Source organism: Taudactylus pleione, unplaced genomic scaffold (genome assembly GCF_031769625.1).
Source record: "Taudactylus pleione unplaced genomic scaffold, aTauple2 ptg000593l, whole genome shotgun sequence".
NCBI lineage: Eukaryota > Metazoa > Chordata > Amphibia > Anura > Myobatrachidae > Taudactylus > Taudactylus pleione.
In genome coordinates, this window is record NW_028284995.1 from 15,655 (window position 1) to 37,646 (window position 21,992).

At 31.8% G+C, this 21,992-nt stretch overlaps 7 non-coding genes across 7 annotated transcripts; all 7 read left to right on the forward strand.

Annotated features, from left to right (window-relative positions):
- Positions 1-864: 864 nt before the first annotated feature.
- Positions 865-937, forward strand: TRNAF-GAA (transfer RNA phenylalanine (anticodon GAA)). The gene has a single exon. It is a non-coding gene; the product is annotated as a tRNA-Phe (tRNA).
- A 1,402-nt stretch (positions 938-2,339) lies between these two features.
- TRNAF-GAA (transfer RNA phenylalanine (anticodon GAA)) lies at positions 2,340-2,412 on the forward strand. Its single transcript has one exon. It is a non-coding gene; the product is annotated as a tRNA-Phe (tRNA).
- A 5,294-nt stretch (positions 2,413-7,706) lies between these two features.
- TRNAF-GAA (transfer RNA phenylalanine (anticodon GAA)) lies at positions 7,707-7,779 on the forward strand. The gene has a single exon. It is a non-coding gene; the product is annotated as a tRNA-Phe (tRNA).
- Positions 7,780-10,628: 2,849 nt separating this feature from the next.
- On the forward strand, positions 10,629-10,701 carry TRNAF-GAA (transfer RNA phenylalanine (anticodon GAA)). Its single transcript has one exon. It is a non-coding gene; the product is annotated as a tRNA-Phe (tRNA).
- A 2,851-nt stretch (positions 10,702-13,552) lies between these two features.
- Positions 13,553-13,625, forward strand: TRNAF-GAA (transfer RNA phenylalanine (anticodon GAA)). The gene has a single exon. It is a non-coding gene; the product is annotated as a tRNA-Phe (tRNA).
- A 2,851-nt stretch (positions 13,626-16,476) lies between these two features.
- Positions 16,477-16,549, forward strand: TRNAF-GAA (transfer RNA phenylalanine (anticodon GAA)). The gene has a single exon. It is a non-coding gene; the product is annotated as a tRNA-Phe (tRNA).
- A 4,310-nt stretch (positions 16,550-20,859) lies between these two features.
- TRNAF-GAA (transfer RNA phenylalanine (anticodon GAA)) lies at positions 20,860-20,932 on the forward strand. The gene has a single exon. It is a non-coding gene; the product is annotated as a tRNA-Phe (tRNA).
- Positions 20,933-21,992: the final 1,060 nt, after the last annotated feature.

Genomic DNA, 21,992 nt, shown 5'->3' on the forward strand with positions numbered 1-21,992 from the left:
AATTTAATTATTTCAAATTTAAACAACATCATTTCTTAACATAGTTGAGTATTCAGTAGTAACTTCTAAATGATGAGAATGTTTATTTAAAAACACGGTGCATACATACAGCTTAAATATTGTTTTCATGTTGTCCGTCATGCTACTCTATTATGAAAATTTGAAGTAAACTAACTGCTTCCTGACCACAATTTGTTAAAACTTTTACTTAAATGTATGATTAAGGGCTTGTAATTTATATATTTACAGTATAAAATACATCTTTTCTCTTCATTTCATGCAATCATGATGACAGAAAAATATTGATACTTAACCTTGTGTAACCATGCAAACATAGCTCAGTTGATGTCTTAGTGACTTTTGCCATACACAGACCAAGCCGAAATAGCTCAGTTGGGAGAGCGTTAGACTGAAGATCTAAAGGTCCCTGGTTTCGGCATGTTTGAGTGCATATTTCTTTTTTCCATGAGTAGTGATCAGAATTTAATTATTTCAAATTTAATCAACATCATTTCTTAACATAGTTGAGTATTCAGTAGTAACTTCTAAATGATGAGAATGTTTATTTAACAACACGGTGCATAAATACAGCTTAAATATTGTTTTCATGTTTTAAGTCACGCTACTCTAACTATTATGAAAATTTGAAGTAATCTAACAATGCTTCCTGACCACAATTTGTTAAAACTTTTACTTAAATGTATGATTAAGGGTTTGTAATGGATATATTTACAGTACAAAACACATATTTTCTTTTCATTTCATGCAATCATGATGACAGAAAAATATTGATACTAAACCTTGTGTAACCATGCAAACATAGCTCAGTTGAGGTCTTAGTGACTTTTGCCATACACAGACTTTGCCGAAATAGCTCAGTTGGGAGAGCGTTAGACTGAAGATCTAAAGATCCCTGGTTCGATCCCGGGTTTCGGCATGTTTGAGTGCATTTTTCTTTTTTCCTTGAGTATTGATCAGAATTTAATTATTTCAAATTTAAACAACATCATTTCTTAACATAGTTGAGTATTCAGTAGTAAATTCTAAATGATGAGAATGTTTATTTAACAACACGGTGCATAAATACAGCTTAAATATTGTTTTCATGTTGTCCGTCATGCTACTCTATTATGAAAATTTGAATAAACTAACTGCTTCCTGACCACAATTTGTTAAAAGTTTTACTTAAATGTATGATTAAGGGCTTGTCATTTATATATTTACAGTATAAAATACATCTTTTCTCTTCATTTCATGCAATCATGATGACAGAAAAATATTGATACTTAACCTTGTGTAACCATGCAAACATAGCTCAGTTGATGTCTTAGTGACTTTTAACATACACAGACCTTGCCGAAATAGCTCAGTTGGGAGAGCGTTAGACTGAAGATCTAAAGGTCCCTGGTTTCGGCATGTTTGAGTGCATATTTCTTTTTTCCATGAGTAGTGATCAGAATTTAATTATTTCAAATTTAATCAACATCATTTCTTAACATAGTTGAGTATTCAGTAGTAACTTCTAAATGATGAGAATGTTTATTTAACAACACGGTGCATAAATACAGCTTAAATATTGTTTTCATGTTTTAAGTCACGCTACGCTAACTATTATGAAAATTTGAAGTAATCTAACAATGCTTCCTGACCACAATTTGTTAAAACTTTTACTTAAATGTATGATTAAGGGTTTGTAATGGATATATTTACAGTATAAAACACATCTTTTCTCTTCATTTCATGCAATCATGATGACAGAAAAATATTAATACTTAACCTTGTGTAACTATGCAAACATAGCTCAGTTGAGGTCTTAGTGACTTTTGCCATACACATACCTTGCCGAAATAGCTCAGTTGGGAGAGCGTTAGACTGAAGATCTAAAGGTCCCTTGTTCAATCCCGGGTTTCGGCATGTTTGCGTGCATTTTTCTTTTTTCCTTGAGTAGTGATCAGAATTTAATTATTTCATATTTAAACAACATCATTTATTAACATAGTTGAGTATTCAGTAGTAACTTCTAAATGATGAGAATGTTTATTTAACAACACGGTGCATAAATACTGCTTAAATATTGTTTTCATGTTTTAAGTCTTGCTACTCTAACTATTATGAAAATTTGAAGTAATCTAACAATGCTTCCTGACCACAATTTGTTAAAACTTTTACTTAAATGTATGATTAAGGGTTTGTAATGGATATATTTACAGTATAAAACACATATTTTCTTTTCATTTCATGCAATCATGCTGACAGAAAAATATTGATACTTAACCTTGTGTAACCATGCAAACATAGCTCAGTTGATGTCTTAGTGACTTTTGCCATACACATACCTTGCCGAAATAGCTCAGTTGGGAGAGCGTTAGACTGAAGATCTAAAGGTCCCTGGTTCGATCCCGGGTTTCGGCATGTTTGAGTGCATTTTTCTTTTTTCCTTGAGTAGTGATCAGAATTTAATTATTTCAAATTTAAACAACATAGTTTCTTAACATAGATGAGTATTCAGTAGTAACTTCTAAATGATGAGAATGTTTATTTAACAACACGGTGCATAAATACAGCTTAAATATTGTTTTCATGTTGTCCGTCATGCTACTCTATTATGAAAATTTGAAGAAAACTAACTGCTTCCTGACCACAATTTGTTAAAACTTTTACTTAAATGTATGATTAAGGGCTTGTAATTTATATATTTACAGTATAAAATACATCTTTTCTCTTCATTTCATGCAATCATGATGACAGAAAAATATTGATACTTAACCTTGTGTAACCATGCAAACATAGCTCAGTTGATGTCTTAGTGACTTTTGCCATACACAGACCTTGCCGAAATTGCTCAGTTGGGAGAGCGTTAGACTGAAGATCTAAAGGTCCCTGGTTTCGGCATGTCTGAGTGCATTTTTCTTTTTTCCTTGAGTAGTGATCAGAATTTAATTATTTCAAATTTAAACAACATCATTTCTTAACATAGTTGAGTATTCAGTAGTAACTTCTAAATGATGAGAATGTTTAGTTAACAACACGGTGCATAAATACAGCTTAAATATAGTTTTCATGTTGTAAGTCACGCTACTCTAACTATTATGAAAATTTGAAGTAATCTAACAATGCTTCCTGACCACAATTTGTTAAAACTTTTACTTAAATGTATGATTAAGGGTTTGTAATGGATATATTTACAGTATAAAACACATATTTTCTTTTCATTTCATGCAATCATGATGACAGAAAAATATTGATACTAAACCTTGTGTAACCATGCAATCATAGCTCAGTTGAGGTCTTAGTGACTTTTGCCATACACAGACTTTGCCGAAATAGCTCAGTTAGGAGAGCGTTAGACTGAAGATCTAAAGGTCCCGGGTTTCAGCATGTTTGAGTACCTTTTTTCTTCTTTCCTTGAGCAGTTATCAGTTTTTAAGTATTTCAAATGTAAACATCATCATTTCTTAACATAGTTGAGTATTCAGTGGCAACTTCTAAATGATGAGAATGTTTATTTAACAACACGGTGCATAAATACAGCTTAAATATTGTTTTCATGATGTCCATCATGCTACTCTATTATGAAAATTTGAAATAAACTAACTGCTTTCTGACCACAATTTGTTAAAACTTTTACTTAAATGTATGATTAAGGGTTTGTAATGGATATATTTACAGTATAAAACACATCTTTTCTCTTCATTTCATGCAATCATGATGACAGAAAAATATTAATACTTAACCTTGTGTAACCATGCAAACATAGCTCAGTTGAGGTCTTAGTGACTTTTGCCATACACATACCTTGCTGAAATAGCTCAGTTGGGAGAGCGTTAGACTGAAGATCTAAAGGTCCCTTGTTCAATCCCGGGTTTCGGCATGTTTGCGTGCATTTTTCTTTTTTCCTTGAGTAGTGATCAGAATTTAATTATTTCAAATTTAAACAACATCATTTCTTAACATAGTTGAGTATTCAGTAGTAACTTCTAAATGATGAGAATGTTTATTTAACAACACGGTGCATAAATACAGCTTAAATATTGTTTTCATGTTTTAAGTCTCGCTACTCTAACTATTATGAAAATTTGAAGTAATCTAACAATGCTTCCTGACCACAATTTGTTAAAACTTTTACTTAAATGTATGATTAAGGGTTTGTAATGGATATATTTACAGTATAAAACACATATTTTCTTTTCATTTCATGCAATCATGCTGACAGAAAAATATTGATACTTAACCTTGTGTAACCATGCAAACATAGCTCAGTTGATGTCTTAGTGACTTTTGCCATACACAGACCTTGCCGAAATAGCTCAGTTGGGAGAGCGTTAGACTGAAGATCTAAAGGTCCCTGGTTTCGGCATGTTTGCGTGCCTTTTTCTTTTTTCCTTGAGTAGTGATCAGAATTTAATTATTTCAAATTTAAACAACATCATTTCTTAACATAGTTGAGTATTCAGTAGTAACTTCTAAATGATGAGAATGTTTATTTAACAACACGGTGCATAAATACAGCTTAAATATTGTTTTCATGTTTTAAGTCACGCTACTCTAACTATTATGAAAATTTGAAGTAATCTAACAATGCTTCCTGACCACAATTTGTTAAAACTTTTACTTAAATGTATGATTAAGGGTTTGTAATGGATATATTTACAGTATAAAACACATATTTTCTTTTCATTTCATGCAATCATGATGACAGAAAAATATTGATACTAAACCTTGTGTAACCATGCAAACATAGCTCAGTTGAGGTCTTAGTGACTTTTGCCATACACAGACTTTGCCAAAATAGCTCAGTTGGGAGAGCGTTAGACTGAAGATCTAAAGGTCCCGGGTTTCAGCATGTTTGAGTACCTTTTTTCTTCTTTCCTTGAGCAGTTATCAGTTTTTAAGTATTTCAAATGTAAACAACATCATTTCTTAACATAGTTGAGTATTCAGTGGCAACTTCTAAATGATGAGAATGTTTATTTAACAACACGGTGCATAAATACAGCTTAAATATTGTTTTCATGATGTCCATCATGCTACTCTATTATGAAAATTTGAAATAAACTAACTGCTTTCTGACCACAATTTGTTAAAACTTTTACTTAAATGTATGATTAAGGGTTTGTAATGGATATATTTACAGTATAAAACACATATTTTCTTTTCATTTCATGCAATCATGCTGTCAGAAAAATATTGATACTTAACCTTGTGTAACCATGGAAACATAGCTCAGTTGATGTCTTAGTGACTTTTGCCATACACAGACCTTGCCGAAGTAGCTCAGTTGGGAGAGCGTTAGACTGAAGATCTAAAGGTACCTGGTTCAATCCCGTGTTTCGGCATGTTTGAGTGCATTTTTCTTTTTTCCTTGAGTAGTGATCAGAATTTAATTATTTCAAATTTAAACAACATCATTTCTTAACATAGTTGAGTATTCAGTAGTAACTTCTAAATGATGAGAATGTTTATTTAAAAACACGGTGCATACATACAGCTTAAATATTGTTTTCATGTTGTCCGTCATGCTACTCTATTATGAAAATTTGAAGTAAACTAACTGCTTCCTGACCACAATTTGTTAAAACTTTTACTTAAATGTATGATTAAGGGCTTGTAATTTATATATTTACAGTATAAAATACATCTTTTCTCTTCATTTCATGCAATCATGATGACAGAAAAATATTGATACTTAACCTTGTGTAACCATGCAAACATAGCTCAGTTGATGTCTTAGTGACTTTTGCCATACACAGACCAAGCCGAAATAGCTCAGTTGGGAGAGCGTTAGACTGAAGATCTAAAGGTCCCTGGTTTCGGCATGTTTGAGTGCATATTTCTTTTTTCCATGAGTAGTGATCAGAATTTAATTATTTCAAATTTAATCAACATCATTTCTTAACATAGTTGAGTATTCAGTAGTAACTTCTAAATGATGAGAATGTTTATTTAACAACACGGTGCATAAATACAGCTTAAATATTGTTTTCATGTTTTAAGTCACGCTACTCTAACTATTATGAAAATTTGAAGTAATCTAACAATGCTTCCTGACCACAATTTGTTAAAACTTTTACTTAAATGTATGATTAAGGGTTTGTAATGGATATATTTACAGTACAAAACACATATTTTCTTTTCATTTCATGCAATCATGATGACAGAAAAATATTGATACTAAACCTTGTGTAACCATGCAAACATAGCTCAGTTGAGGTCTTAGTGACTTTTGCCATACACATACCTTGCCGAAATAGCTCAGTTGGGAGAGCGTTAGACTGAAGATCTAAAGGTCCCTTGTTCAATCCCGGGTTTCGGCATGTTTGCGTGCATTTTTCTTTTTTCCTTGAGTAGTGATCAGAATTTAATTATTTCATATTTAAACAACATCATTTCTTAACATAGTTGAGTATTCAGTAGTAACTTCTAAATGATGAGAATGTTTATTTAACAACACGGTGCATAAATACAGCTTAAATATTGTTTTCATGTTTTAAGTCTTGCTACTCTAACTATTATGAAAATTTGAAGTAATCTAACAATGCTTCCTGACCACAATTTGTTAAAACTTTTACTTAAATGTATGATTAAGGGTTTGTAATGGATATATTTACAGTATAAAACACATATTTTCTTTTCATTTCATGCAATCATGCTGACAGAAAAATATTGATACTTAACCTTGTGTAACCATGCAAACATAGCTCAGTTGATGTCTTAGTGACTTTTTCCATACACAGACCTTGCCGAAATAGCTCAGTTGGGAGAGCGTTAGACTGAAGATCTAAAGGTCCCTGGTTTCGGCATGTTTGCGTGCCTTTTTCTTTTTTCCTTGAGTAGTGATCAGAATTTAATTATTTCAAATTTAAACAACATCATTTCTTAACATAGTTGAGTATTCAGTAGTAACTTCTAAATGATGAGAATGTTTATTTAACAACACGGTGCATAAATACAGCTTAAATATTGTTTTCATGTTTTAAGTCACGCTACTCTAACTATTATGAAAATTTGAAGTAATCTAACAATGCTTCCTGACCACAATTTGTTAAAACTTTTACTTAAATGTATGATTAAGGGTTTGTAATGGATATATTTACAGTATAAAACACATATTTTCTTTTCATTTCATGCAATCATGATGACAGAAAAATATTGATACTAAACCTTGTGTAACCATGCAAACATAGCTCAGTTGAGGTCTTAGTGACTTTTGCCATACACAGACTTTGCCAAAATAGCTCAGTTGGGAGAGCGTTAGACTGAAGATCTAAAGGTCCCGGGTTTCAGCATGTTTGAGTACCTTTTTTCTTCTTTCCTTGAGCAGTTATCAGTTTTTAAGTATTTCAAATGTAAACAACATCATTTCTTAACATAGTTGAGTATTCAGTGGTAACTTCTAAATGATGAGAATGTTTATTTAACAACACGGTGCATAAATACAGCTTAAATATTGTTTTCATGATGTCCATCATGCTACTCTATTATGAAAATTTGAAATAAACTAACAGCTTTCTGACCACAATTTGTTAAAACTTTTACTTAAATGTATGATTAAGGGTTTGTAATGGATATATTTACAGTATAAAACACATCTTTTCTCTTCATTTCATGCAATCATGATGACAGAAAAATATTGATACTTAACCTTGTGTAACCATGCAAACATAGCTCAGTTGAGGTCTTAGTGACTTTTGCCATACACATACCTTGCCGAAATAGCTCAGTTGGGAGAGCGTTAGACTGAAGATCTAAAGGTCCCTGGTTCGATCCCGGGTTTCGGCATGTTTGAGTGCATTTTTCTTTTTTCCTTGAGTAGTGATCAGAATTTAATTATTTCAAATTTAAACAACATAGTTTCTTAACATAGATGAGTATTCAGTAGTAACTTCTAAATGATGAGAATGTTTATTTAACAACACGGTGCATAAATACAGCTTAAATATTGTTTTCATGTTGTCCGTCATGCTACTCTATTATGAAAATTTGAAGAAAACTATGCTTCCTGACCACAATTTGTTAAAACTTTTACTTAAATGTATGATTAAGGGCTTGTAATTTATATATTTACAGTATAAAATACATCTTTTCTCTTCATTTCATGCAATCATGATGACAGAAAAATATTGATACTTAACCTTGTGTAACCATGCAAACATAGCTCAGTTGATGTCTTAGTGACTTTTGCCATACACAGACCTTGCCGAAATTGCTCAGTTGGGAGAGCGTTAGACTGAAGATCTAAAGGTCCCTGGTTTCGGCATGTCTGAGTGCATTTTTCTTTTTTCCTTGAGTAGTGATCAGAATTTAATTATTTCAAATTTAAACAACATCATTTCTTAACATAGTTGAGTATTCAGTAGTAACTTCTAAATGATGAGAATGTTTAGTTAACAACACGGTGCATAAATACAGCTTAAATATAGTTTTCATGTTGTAAGTCACGCTACTCTAACTATTATGAAAATTTGAAGTAATCTAACAATGCTTCCTGACCACAATTTGTTAAAACTTTTACTTAAATGTATGATTAAGGGTTTGTAATGGATATATTTACAGTATAAAACACATATTTTCTTTTCATTTCATGCAATCATGATGACAGAAAAATATTGATACTAAACCTTGTGTAACCATGCAATCATAGCTCAGTTGAGGTCTTAGTGACTTTTGCCATACACAGACTTTGCCGAAATAGCTCAGTTAGGAGAGCGTTAGACTGAAGATCTAAAGGTCCCGGGTTTCAGCATGTTTGAGTACCTTTTTTCTTCTTTCCTTGAGCAGTTATCAGTTTTTAAGTATTTCAAATGTAAACATCATCATTTCTTAACATAGTTGAGTATTCAGTGGCAACTTCTAAATGATGAGAATGTTTATTTAACAACACGGTGCATAAATACAGCTTAAATATTGTTTTCATGATGTCCATCATGCTACTCTATTATGAAAATTTGAAATAAACTAACTGCTTTCTGACCACAATTTGTTAAAACTTTTACTTAAATGTATGATTAAGGGTTTGTAATGGATATATTTACAGTATAAAACACATCTTTTCTCTTCATTTCATGCAATCATGATGACAGAAAAATATTAATACTTAACCTTGTGTAACCATGCAAACATAGCTCAGTTGAGGTCTTAGTGACTTTTGCCATACACATACCTTGCTGAAATAGCTCAGTTGGGAGAGCATTAGACTGAAGATCTAAAGGTCCCTTGTTCAATCCCGGGTTTCGGCATGTTTGCGTGCATTTTTCTTTTTTCCTTGAGTAGTGATCAGAATTTAATTATTTCAAATTTAAACAACATCATTTCTTAACATAGTTGAGTATTCAGTAGTAACTTCTAAATGATGAGAATGTTTATTTAACAACACGGTGCATAAATACAGCTTAAATATTGTTTTCATGTTTTAAGTCTCGCTACTCTAACTATTATGAAAATTTGAAGTAATCTAACAATGCTTCCTGACCACAATTTGTTAAAACTTTTACTTAAATGTATGATTAAGGGTTTGTAATGGATATATTTACAGTATAAAACACATATTTTCTTTTAATTTCATGCAATCATGCTGACAGAAAAATATTGATACTTAACCTTGTGTAACCATGCAAACATAGCTCAGTTGATGTCTTAGTGACTTTTGCCATACACAGACCTTGCCGAAATAGCTCAGTTGGGAGAGCGTTAGACTGAAGATCTAAAGGTCCCTGGTTTCGGCATGTTTGCGTGCCTTTTTCTTTTTTCCTTGAGTAGTGATCAGAATTTAATTATTTCAAATTTAAACAACATCATTTCTTAACATAGTTGAGTATTCAGTAGTAACTTCTAAATGATGAGAATGTTTATTTAACAACACGGTGCATAAATACAGCTTAAATATTGTTTTCATGTTTTAAGTCACGCTACTCTAACTATTATGAAAATTTGAAGTAATCTAACAATGCTTCCTGACCACAATTTGTTAAAACTTTTATTTAAATGTATGATTAAGGGTTTGTAATGGATATATTTACAGTATAAAACACATATTTTCTTTTCATTTCATGCAATCATGATGACAGAAAAATATTGATACTAAACCTTGTGTAACCATGCAAACATAGCTCAGTTGAGGTCTTAGTGACTTTTGCCATACACAGACTTTGCCAAAATAGCTCAGTTGGGAGAGCGTTAGACTGAAGATCTAAAGGTCCCGGGTTTCAGCATGTTTGAGTACCTTTTTTCTTCTTTCCTTGAGCAGTTATCAGTTTTTAAGTATTTCAAATGTAAACAACATCATTTCTTAACATAGTTGAGTATTCAGTGGGAACTTCTAAATGATGAGAATGTTTATTTAACAACACGGTGCATAAATACAGCTTAAATATTGTTTTCATGATGTCCATCATGCTACTCTATTATGAAAATTTGAAATAAACTAACAGCTTTCTGACCACAATTTGTTAAAACTTTTACTTAAATGTATGATTAAGGGTTTGTAATGGATATATTTACAGTATAAAACACATCTTTTCTCTTCATTTCATGCAATCATGATGACAGAAAAATATTGATACTTAACCTTGTGTAACCATGCAAACATAGCTCAGTTGAGGTCTTAGTGACTTTTGCCGTACACATACCTTGCCGAAATAGCTCAGTTGGTAGAGCGTTAGACTGAAGATCTAAAGGTCCCTGGTTCGATCCCGGGTTTCGGCATGTTTGAGTGCATTTTTCTTTTTTCCTTGAGTAGTGATCAGAATTTAATTATTTCAAATTTAAACAACATAATTTCTTAACATAGATGAGTATTCAGTAGTAACTTCTAAATGATGAGAATGTTTATTTAACAACAGGGTGCATAAATACAGCTTAAATATTGTTTTCATATTGTCCGTCATGCTACTCTATTATGAAAATTTGAAGAAAACTAACTGCTTCCTGACCACAATTTGTTAAAACTTTTACTTAAATGTATGATTAAGGGCTTGTAATTTATATATTTACAGTATAAAATACATCTTTTCTCTTCATTTCATGCAATCATGATGACAGAAAAATATTGATACTTAACCTTGTGTAACCATGCAAACATAGCTCAGTTGATGTCTTAGTGACTTTTGCCATACACAGACCTTGCCGAAATTGCTCAGTTGGGAGAGCGTTAGACTGAAGATCTAAAGGTCCCTGGTTTCGGCATGTCTGAGTGCATTTTTCTTTTTTCCTTGAGTAGTGATCAGAATTTAATTATTTCAAATTTAAACAACATCATTTCTTAACATAGTTGAGTATTCAGTAGTAACTTCTAAATGATGAGAATGTTTAGTTAACAACACGGTGCATAAATACAGCTTAAATATAGTTTTCATGTTGTAAGTCACGCTACTCTAACTATTATGAAAATTTGAAGTAATCTAACAATGCTTCCTGACCACAATTTGTTAAAACTTTTACTTAAATGTATGATTAAGGGTTTGTAATGGATATATTTACAGTATAAAACACATATTTTCTTTTCATTTCATGCAATCATGATGACAGAAAAATATTGATACTAAACCTTGTGTAACCATGCAATCATAGCTCAGTTGAGGTCTTAGTGACTTTTGCCATACACAGACTTTGCCGAAATAGCTCAGTTAGGAGAGCGTTAGACTGAAGATCTAAAGGTCCCGGGTTTCAGCATGTTTGAGTACCTTTTTTCTTCTTTCCTTGAGCAGTTATCAGTTTTTAAGTATTTCAAATGTAAACAACATCATTTCTTAACATAGTTGAGTATTCAGTGGCAACTTCTAAATGATGAGAATGTTTATTTAACAACACGGTGCATAAATACAGCTTAAATATTGTTTTCATGATGTCCATCATGCTACTCTATTATGAAAATTTGAAATAAACTAACTGCTTTCTGACCACAATTTGTTAAAACTTTTACTTAAATGTATGATTAAGGGTTTGTAATGGATATATTTACAGTATAAAACACATCTTTTCTCTTCATTTCATGCAATCATGATGACAGAAAAATATTAATACTTAACCTTGTGTAACCATGCAAACATAGCTCAGTTGAGGTCTTAGTGACTTTTGCCATACACATACCTTGCTGAAATAGCTCAGTTGGGAGAGCGTTAGACTGAAGATCTAAAGGTCCCTTGTTCAATCCCGGGTTTCGGCATGTTTGCGTGCATTTTTCTTTTTTCCTTGAGTAGTGATCAGAATTTAATTATTTCAAATTTAAACAACATCATTTCTTAACATAGTTGAGTATTCAGTAGTAACTTCTAAATGATGAGAATGTTTATTTAACAACACGGTGCATAAATACAGCTTAAATATTGTTTTCATGTTTTAAGTCTCGCTACTCTAACTATTATGAAAATTTGAAGTAATCTAACAATGCTTCCTGACCACAATTTGTTAAAACTTTTACTTAAATGTATGATTAAGGGTTTGTAATGGATATATTTACAGTATAAAACACATATTTTCTTTTCATTTCATGCAATCATGCTGACAGAAAAATATTGATACTTAACCTTGTGTAACCATGCAAACATAGCTCAGTTGATGTCTTAGTGACTTTTGCCATACACAGACCTTGCCGAAATAGCTCAGTTGGGAGAGCGTTAGACTGAAGATCTAAAGGTCCCTGGTTTCGGCATGTTTGCGTGCCTTTTTCTTTTTTCCTTGAGTAGTGATCAGAATTTAATTATTTCAAATTTAAACAACATCATTTCTTAACATAGTTGAGTATTCAGTAGTAACTTCTAAATGATGAGAATGTTTATTTAACAACACGGTGCATAAATACAGCTTAAATATTGTTTTCATGTTTTAAGTCACGCTACTCTAACTATTATGAAAATTTGAAGTAATCTAACAATGCTTCCTGACCACAATTTGTTAAAACTTTTACTTAAATGTATGATTAAGGGTTTGTAATGGATATATTTACAGTATAAAACACATATTTTCTTTTCATTTCATGCAATCATGATGACAGAAAAATATTGATACTAAACCTTGTGTAACCATGCAAACATAGCTCAGTTGAGGTCTTAGTGACTTTTGCCATACACAGACTTTGCCAAAATAGCTCAGTTGGGAGAGCGTTAGACTGAAGATCTAAAGGTCCCGGGTTTCAGCATGTTTGAGTACCTTTTTTCTTCTTTCCTTGAGCAGTTATCAGTTTTTAAGTATTTCAAATGTAAACAACATCATTTCTTAACATAGTTGAGTATTCAGTGGTAACTTCTAAATGATGAGAATGTTTATTTAACAACACGGTGCATAAATACAGCTTAAATATTGTTTTCATGATGTCCATCATGCTACTCTATTATGAAAATTTGAAATAAACTAACAGCTTTCTGACCACAATTTGTTAAAACTTTTACTTAAATGTATGATTAAGGGTTTGTAATGGATATATTTACAGTATAAAACACATCTTTTCTCTTCATTTCATGCAATCATGATGACAGAAAAATATTGATACTTAACCTTGTGTAACCATGCAAACATAGCTCAGTTGAGGTCTTAGTGACTTTTGCCATACACATACCTTGCCGAAATAGCTCAGTTGGGAGAGCGTTAGACTGAAGATCTAAAGGTCCCTGGTTCGATCCCGGGTTTCGGCATGTTTGAGCACATTTTTCTTTTTTCCTTGAGTAGTGATCAGAATTTAATTATTTCAAATTTAAACAACATAATTTCTTAACATAGATGAGTATTCAGTAGTAACTTCTAAATGATGAGAATGTTTATTTAACAACACGGTGCATAAATACAGCTTAAATATTGTTTTCATGTTGTCCGTCATGCTACTCTATTATGAAAATTTGAAGAAAACTAACTGCTTCCTGACCACAATTTGTTAAAACTTTTACTTAAATGTATGATTAAGGGCTTGTAATTTATATATTTACAGTATAAAATACATCTTTTCTCTTCATTTCATGCAATCATGATGACAGAAAAATATTGATACTTAACCTTGTGTAACCATGCAAACATAGCTCAGTTGATGTCTTAGTGACTTTTGCCATACACAGACCTTGCCGAAATTGCTCAGTTGGGAGAGCGTTAGACTGAAGATCTAAAGGTCCCTGGTTTCGGCATGTCTGAGTGCATTTTTCTTTTTTCCATGAGTAGTGATCAGAATTTAATTATTTCAAATTTAAACAACATCATTTCTTAACATAGTTGAGTATTCAGTAGTAACTTCTAAATGATGAGAATGTTTAGTTAACAACATGGTGCATAAATACAGCTTAAATATAGTTTTCATGTTGTAAGTCACGCTACTCTAACTATTATGAAAATTTGAAGTAATCTAACAATGCTTCCTGACCACAATTTGTTAAAACTTTTACTTAAATGTATGATTAAGGGTTTGTAATGGATATATTTACAGTATAAAACACATATTTTCTTTTCATTTCATGCAATCATGATGACAGAAAAATATTGATACTAAACCTTGTGTAACCATGCAAACATAGCTCAGTTGAGGTCTTAGTGACTTTTGCCATACACAGACTTTGCCAAAATAGCTCAGTTGGGAGAGCGTTAGACTGAAGATCTAAAGGTCCCGGGTTTCAGCATGTTTGAGTACCATTTTTCTTCTTTCCTTGAGCAGTTATCAGTTTTTAAGTATTTCAAATGTAAACAACATCATTTCTTAACATAGTTGAGTATTCAGTGGGAACTTCTAAATGATGAGAATGTTTATTTAACAACACGGTGCATAAATACAGCTTAAATATTGTTTTCATGATGTCCATCATGCTACGCTATTATGAAAATTTGAAATAAACTAACTGCTTTCTGACCACAATTTGTTAAAACTTTTACTTAAATGTATGATTAAGGGTTTGTAATGGATATATTTACAGTATAAAACACATCTTTTCTCTTCATTTCATGCAATCATGATGACAGAAAAATATTGATACTTAACCTTGTGTAACCATGCAAACATAGCTCAGTTGAGGTCTTAGTGACTTTTGCCATTCACATACCTTGCTGAAATAGCACAGTTGGGAGAGCGTTAGACTGAAGATCTAAAGGTCCCTTGTTCAATCCCGGGTTTCGGCATGTTTGCGTGCATTTTTCTTTTTTCCTTGAGTAGTGATCAGAATTTAATTATTTCAAATTTAAACAACATCATTTCTTAACATAGTTGAGTATTCAGTAGTAACTTCTAAATGATGAGAATGTTTATTTAACATCACGGTGCATAAATACAGCTTAAATATTGTTTTCATGTTTTAAGTCACGCTACTCTAACTATTATGAAAATTTGAAGTAATCTAACAATGCTTCCTGACCACAATTTGTTAAAACTTTTACTTAAATGTATGATTAAGGGTTTGTAATGGATATATTTACAGTATAAAACACATATTTTCTTTTCATTTCATGCAATCATGCTGACAGAAAAATATTGATACTTAACCTTGTGTAACCATGCAAACATAGCTCAGTTGATGTCTTAGTGACTTTTGCCATACACAGACCTTGCCGAAATAGCTCAGTTGGGAGAGCGTTAGACTGAAGATCTAAAGGTCCCTGGTTTCGGCATGTTTGCGTGCCTTTTTCTTTTTTCCTTGAGTAGTGATCAGAATTTAATTATTTCAAATTTAAACAACATCATTTCTTAACATAGTTGAGTATTCAGTAGTAACTTCTAAATGATGAGAATGTTTATTTAACAACACGGTGCATAAATACAGCTTAAATATTGTTTTCATGTTTTAAGTCACGCTACTCTAACTATTATGAAAATTTGAAGTAATCTAACAATGCTTCCTGACCACAATTTGTTAAAACTTTTATTTAAATGTATGATTAAGGGTTTGTAATGGATATATTTACAGTATAAAACACATATTTTCTTTTCATTTCATGCAATCATGATGACAGAAAAATATTGATACTAAACCTTGTGTAACCATGCAAACATAGCTCAGTTGAGGTCTTAGTGACTTTTGCCATACACAGACTTTGCCAAAATAGCTCAGTTGGGAGAGCGTTAGACTGAAGATCTAAAGGTCCCGGGTTTCAGCATGTTTGAGTACCTTTTTTCTTCTTTCCTTGAGCAGTTATCAGTTTTTAAGTATTTCAAATGTAAACAACATCATTTCTTAACATAGTTGAGTATTCAGTGGTAACTTCTAAATGATGAGAATGTTTATTTAACAACACGGTGCATAAATACAGCTTAAATATTGTTTTCATGATGTCAATCATGCTACTCTATTATGAAAATTTGAAATAAACTAACAGCTTTCTGACCACAATTTGTTAAAACTTTTACTTAAATGTATGATTAAGGGTTTGTAATGGATATATTTACAGTATAAAACACATCTTTTCTCTTCATTTCATGCAATCATGATGACAGAAAAATATTGATACTTAACCTTGTGTAACCATGCAAACATAGCTCAGTTGAGGTCTTAGTGACTTTTGCCATGCACATACCTTGCCGAAATAGCTCAGTTGGGAGAGCGTTAGACTGAAGATCTAAAGGTCCCTGGTTCGATCCCGGGTTTCGGCACGTTTGAGTGCATTTTTCTTTTTTCCTTGAGTAGTGATCAGAATTTAATTATTTCAAATTTAAACAACATAATTTCTTAACATAGATGAGTATTCAGTAGTAACTTCTAAATGATGAGAATGTTTATTTAACAACAGGGTGCATAAATACAGCTTAAATATTGTTATCATGTTGTCCGTCATGCTACTCTATTATGAAAATTTGAAGAAAACTAACTGCTTCCTGACCACAATTTGTTAAAACTTTTACTTAAATGTATGATTAAGGGCTTGTAATTTATATATTTACAGTATAAAATACATCTTTTCTCTTCATTTCATGCAATCATGATGACAGAAAAATATTGATACTTAACCTTGTGTAACCATGCAAACATAGCTCAGTTGATGTCTTAGTGACTTTTGCCATACACAGACCTTGCCGAAATTGCTCAGTTGGGAGAGCGTTAGACTGAAGATCTAAAGGTCCCTGGTTTCGGCATGTCTGAGTGCATTTTTCTTTTTTCCATGAGTAGTGATCAGAATTTAATTATTTCAAATTTAAACAACATCATTTCTTAACATAGTTGAGTATTCAGTAGTAACTTCTAAATGATGAGAATGTTTAGTTAACAACACGGTGCATAAATACAGCTTAAATATAGTTTTCATGTTGTAAGTCACGCTACTCTAACTATTATGAAAATTTGAAGTAATCTAACAATGCTTCCTGACCACAATTTGTTAAAACTTTTACTTAAATGTATGATTAAGGGTTTGTAATGGATATATTTACAGTATAAAACACATATTTTCTTTTCATTTCATGCAATCATGATGACAGAAAAATATTGATACTAAACCTTGTGTAACCATGCAAACATAGCTCAGTTGAGGTCTTAGTGACTTTTGCCATACACAGACTTTGCCAAAATAGCTCAGTTGGGAGAGCGTTAGACTGAAGATCTAAAGGTCCCGGGTTTCAGCATGTTTGAGTACCTTTTTTCTTCTTTCCTTGAGCAGTTATCAGTTTTTAAGTATTTCAAATGTAAACAACATCATTTCTTAACATAGTTGAGTATTCAGTGGGAACTTCTAAATGATGAGAATGTTTATTTAACAACACGGTGCATAAATACAGCTTAAATATTGTTTTCATGATGTCCATCATGCTACGCTATTATGAAAATTTGAAATAAACTAACTGCTTTCTGACCACAATTTGTTAAAACTTTTACTTAAATGTATGATTAAGGGTTTGTAATGGATATATTTACAGTATAAAACACATCTTTTCTCTTCATTTCATGCAATCATGATGACAGAAAAATATTGATACTTAACCTTGTGTAACCATGCAAACATAGCTCAGTTGAGGTCTTAGTGACTTTTGCCATTCACATACCTTGCTGAAATAGCACAGTTGGGAGAGCGTTAGACTGAAGATCTAAAGGTCCCTTGTTCAATCCCGGGTTTCGGCATGTTTGCGTGCATTTTTCTTTTTTCCTTGAGTAGTGATCAGAATTTAATTATTTCAAATTTAAACAACATAATTTCTTAACATAGATGAGTATTCAGTAGTAACTTCTAAATGATGAGAATGTTTATTTAACAACAGGGTGCATAAATACAGCTTAAATATTGTTATCATGTTGTCCGTCATGCTACTCTATTATGAAAATTTGAAGAAAACTAACTGCTTCCTGACCACAATTTGTTAAAACTTTTACTTAAATGTATGATTAAGGGCTTGTAATTTATATATTTACAGTATAAAATACATCTTTTCTCTTCATTTCATGCAATCATGATGACAGAAAAATATTGATACTTAACCTTGTGTAACCATGCAAACATAGCTCAGTTGATGTCTTAGTGACTTTTGCCATACACAGACCTTGCCGAAATTGCTCAGTTGGGAGAGCGTTAGACTGAAGATCTAAAGGTCCCTGGTTTCGGCATGTCTGAGTGCATTTTTCTTTTTTCCATGAGTAGTGATCAGAATTTAATTATTTCAAATTTAAACAACATCATTTCTTAACATAGTTGAGTATTCAGTAGTAACTTCTAAATGATGAGAATGTTTAGTTAACAACACGGTGCATAAATACAGCTTAAATATAGTTTTCATGTTGTAAGTCACGCTACTCTAACTATTATGAAAATTTGAAGTAATCTAACAATGCTTCCTGACCACAATTTGTTAAAACTTTTACTTAAATGTATGATTAAGGGTTTGTAATGGATATATTTACAGTATAAAACACATATTTTCTTTTCATTTCATGCAATCATGATGACAGAAAAATATTGATACTAAACCTTGTGTAACCATGCAAACATAGCTCAGTTGAGGTCTTAGTGACTTTTGCCATACACAGACTTTGCCAAAATAGCTCAGTTGGGAGAGCGTTAGACTGAAGATCTAAAGGTCCCGGGTTTCAGCATGTTTGAGTACCTTTTTTCTTCTTTCCTTGAGCAGTTATCAGTTTTTAAGTATTTCAAATGTAAACAACATCATTTCTTAACATAGTTGAGTATTCAGTGGCAACTTCTAAATGATGAGAATGTTTATTTAACAACACGGTGCATAAATACAGCTTAAATATTGTTTTCATGATGTCCATCATGCTACGCTATTATGAAAATTTGAAATAAACTAACTGCTTTCTGACCACAATTTGTTAAAACTTTTACTTAAATGTATGATTAAGGGTTTGTAATGGATATATTTACAGTATAAAACACATCTTTTCTCTTCATTTCATGCAATCATGATGACAGAAAAATATTGATACTTAACCTTGTGTAACCATGCAATCATAGCTCAGTTGAGGTCTTAGTGACTTTTGCCATTCACATACCTTGCTGAAATAGCACAGTTGGGAGAGCGTTAGACTGAAGATCTAAAGGTCCCTTGTTCAATCCCGGGTTTCGGCATGTTTGCGTGCATTTTTCTTTTTTCCTTGAGTAGTGATCAGAATTTATTTATTTCAAATTTAAACAACATCATTTCTTAACATAGTTGAGTATTCAGTAGTAACTTCTAAATGATGAGAATGTTTATTTAACATCACGGTGCATAAATACAGCTTAAATATTGTTTTCATGTTTTAAGTCACGCTACTCTAACTATTATGAAAATTTGAAGTAATCTAACAATGCTTCCTGACCACAATTTGTTAAAACTTTTACTTAAATGTATGATTAAGGGTTTGTAATGGATATATTTACAGTATAAAACACATATTTTCTTTTCATTTCATGCAATCATGCTGACAGAAAAATATTGATACTTAACCTTGTGTAACCATGCAAACATAGCTCAGTTGATGTCTTAGTGACTTTTGCCATACACAGACCTTGCCGAAATAGCTCAGTTGGGAGAGCGTTAGACTGAAGATCTAAAGGTCCCTGGTTTCGGCATGTTTGCGTGCCTTTTTCTTTTTTCCTTGAGTAGTGATCAGAATTTAATTATTTCAAATTTAAACAACATCATTTCTTAACATAGTTGAGTATTCAGTAGTAACTTCTAAATGATGAGAATGTTTATTTAACAACACGGTGCATAAATACAGCTTAAATATTGTTTTCATGTTTTAAGTCACGCTACTCTAACTATTATGAAAATTTGAAGTAATCTAACAATGCTTCCTGACCACAATTTGTTAAAACTTTTATTTAAATGTATGATTAAGGGTTTGTAATGGATATATTTACAGTATAAAACACATATTTTCTTTTCATTTCATGCAATCATGATGACAGAAAAATATTGATACTAAACCTTGTGTAACCATGCAAACATAGCTCAGTTGAGGTCTTAGTGACTTTTGCCATACACAGACTTTGCCAAAATAGCTCAGTTGGGAGAGCGTTAGACTGAAGATCTAAAGGTCCCGGGTTTCAGCATGTTTGAGTACCTTTTTTCTTCTTTCCTTGAGCAGTTATCAGTTTTTAAGTATTTCAAATGTAAACAACATCATTTCTTAACATAGTTGAGTATTCAGTGGTAACTTCTAAATGATGAGAATGTTTATTTAACAACACGGTGCATAAATACAGCTTAAATATTGTTTTCATGATGTCCATCATGCTACTCTATTATGAAAATTTGAAATAAACTAACAGCTTTCTGACCACAATTTGTTAAAACTTTTACTTAAATGTATGATTAAGGGTTTGTAATGGATATATTTACAGTATAAAACACATCTTTTCTCTTCATTTCATGCAATCATGATGACAGAAAAATATTGATACTTAACCTTGTGTAACCATGCAAACATAGCTCAGTTGAGGTCTTAGTGACTTTTGCCATGCACATACCTTGCCGAAATAGCTCAGTTGGGAGAGCGTTAGACTGAAGATCTAAAGGTCCCTGGTTCGATCCCGGGTTTCGGCATGTTTGAGTGCATTTTTCTTTTTTCCTTGAGTAGTGATCAGAATTTAATTATTTCAAATTTAAACAACATAATTTCTTAACATAGATGAGTATTCAGTAGTAACTTCTAAATGATGAGAATGTTTATTTAACAACAGGGTGCATAAATACAGCTTAAATATTGTTATCATGTTGTCCGTCATGCTACTCTATTATGAAAATTTGAAGAAAACTAACTGCTTCCTGACCACAATTTGTTAAAACTTTTACTTAAATGTATGATTAAGGGCTTGTAATTTATATATTTACAGTATAAAATACATCTTTTCTCTTCATTTCATGCAATCATGATGACAGAAAAATATTGATACTTAACCTTGTGTAACCATGCAAACATAGCTCAGTTGATGTCTTAGTGACTTTTGCCATACACAGACCTTGCCGAAATTGCTCAGTTGGGAGAGCGTTAGACTGAAGATCTAATGGTCCCTGGTTTCGGCATGTCTGAGTGCATTTTTCTTTTTTCCTTGAGTAGTGAACAGAATTTAATTATTTCAAATTTAAACAACATCATTTCTTAACATAGTTGAGTATTCAGTAGTAACTTCTAAATGATGAGAATGTTTAGTTAACAACACGGTGCATAAATACAGCTTAAATATAGTTTTCATGTTGTAAGTCACGCTACTCTAACTATTATGAAAATTTGAAGTAATCTAACAATGCTTCCTGACCACAATTTGTTAAAACTTTTACTTAAATGTATGATTAAGGGTTTGTAATGGATATATTTACAGTATAAAACACATATTTTCTTTTCATTTCATGCAATCATGATGACAGAAAAATATTGATACTAAACCTTGTGTAACCATGCAATCATAGCTCAGTTGAGGTCTTAGTGACTTTTGCCATACACAGACTTTGCCGAAATAGCTCAGTTAGGAGAGCGTTAGACTGAAGATCTAAAGGTCCCGGGTTTCAGCATGTTTGAGTACCTTTTTTCTTCTTTCCTTGAGCAGTTATCAGTTTTTAAGTATTTCAAATGTAAACAACATCATTTCTTAACATAGTTGAGTAT